The following is a 1049-nucleotide window of genomic DNA, read 5'->3' as shown; positions in this document are numbered from 1 at the left end:
CTCGGATCGGACTACAAAGTTAAGTTAAGTAAGTGCGTCGGTTTTCTTTCTTTATTAATTTATTCCTGAACGTTAAACGTCTGCGTGTTTTGTTTTGTGTTTTGTGCGTAGAGTCGTGCAGCTGTTGGTGGATGACACCTGCTGGCCGGCTAGACTGCTGCTAACCCCCGGCGCCGTCCAACCGGCTTCCCCGTCTCCAGCGTAGCTACAACCGGCTTGCTCCACTCCTCTGCCTCCGCTGTGCTGGCTCTGTGGCTTCACCATAAGCCACAGAGCCCTGGAAACTGGTCCCTAGCTAGCCAGCTTGTGACCAGCTGGATGCTACCTGTCCGTGCCACTGCTGTCAGCTGTCCGGGACCTGCATGCAGCGCTGGGCCATTGATTAGCTGGCTGCCGGGTGAGCCATTGCGGGGTGCAGTGGCGGTTCTAGGTCCAGTTACGCCCCGGGCAAGACTTCCTACAAGCGGGTGTTGACGGGGGGGGTGAAAGCGATTGTTGACGGGGGGGGGGGGGGGGGGGGGGGGGGGGGTCGTGAACCTACGGACTTCAGTGAGGGTTACAGTGATGTTATGTCGTACTTCATTGATAACCGCTGCGCAGCGCTTTTTTTTTTTAGACTGCTCGTGGCGCCCCCCATGTGATTAGCCGCCCCCCACAAATATGCCGCCCCGTAGGCTGCCCGGTTCGCCCGTGCCTAAAACCGCCGCTGGCGGGGTGACTACATGCTAGCTGGCAGCTACAACCCTGCCCTCCGTCATCGTCCCCTGCTTAAACACTGGTATTCCATCTCCGAGCTCCTCCAACTACGCTCTTCACCATGCACTCCTCCCGGACACATTATATCCAACACAATCAAAGAACTTGGACTCCTTCGTCGGCCACGATGTGTCCACAGAGGCAGCCGGAGGACGTTTGTTTACTCCGGCTCAGAAAATTCCATTTCCTCACTGTGGGCCAATCGGCACCCGCCAAAGACGCGACCTCATCAACATTACAACCACACCGTGCGCACTGTTTATCTCACTCCGCTACCCAGAGCTCCTCAACCT

The sequence above is a fragment of the Gadus chalcogrammus genome, chromosome 1 (genome assembly GCF_026213295.1).
Source record: "Gadus chalcogrammus isolate NIFS_2021 chromosome 1, NIFS_Gcha_1.0, whole genome shotgun sequence".
In the NCBI taxonomy this organism is placed as follows: domain Eukaryota; kingdom Metazoa; phylum Chordata; class Actinopteri; order Gadiformes; family Gadidae; genus Gadus; species Gadus chalcogrammus.
Note: the sequence above shows the minus strand (reverse complement) of the source record.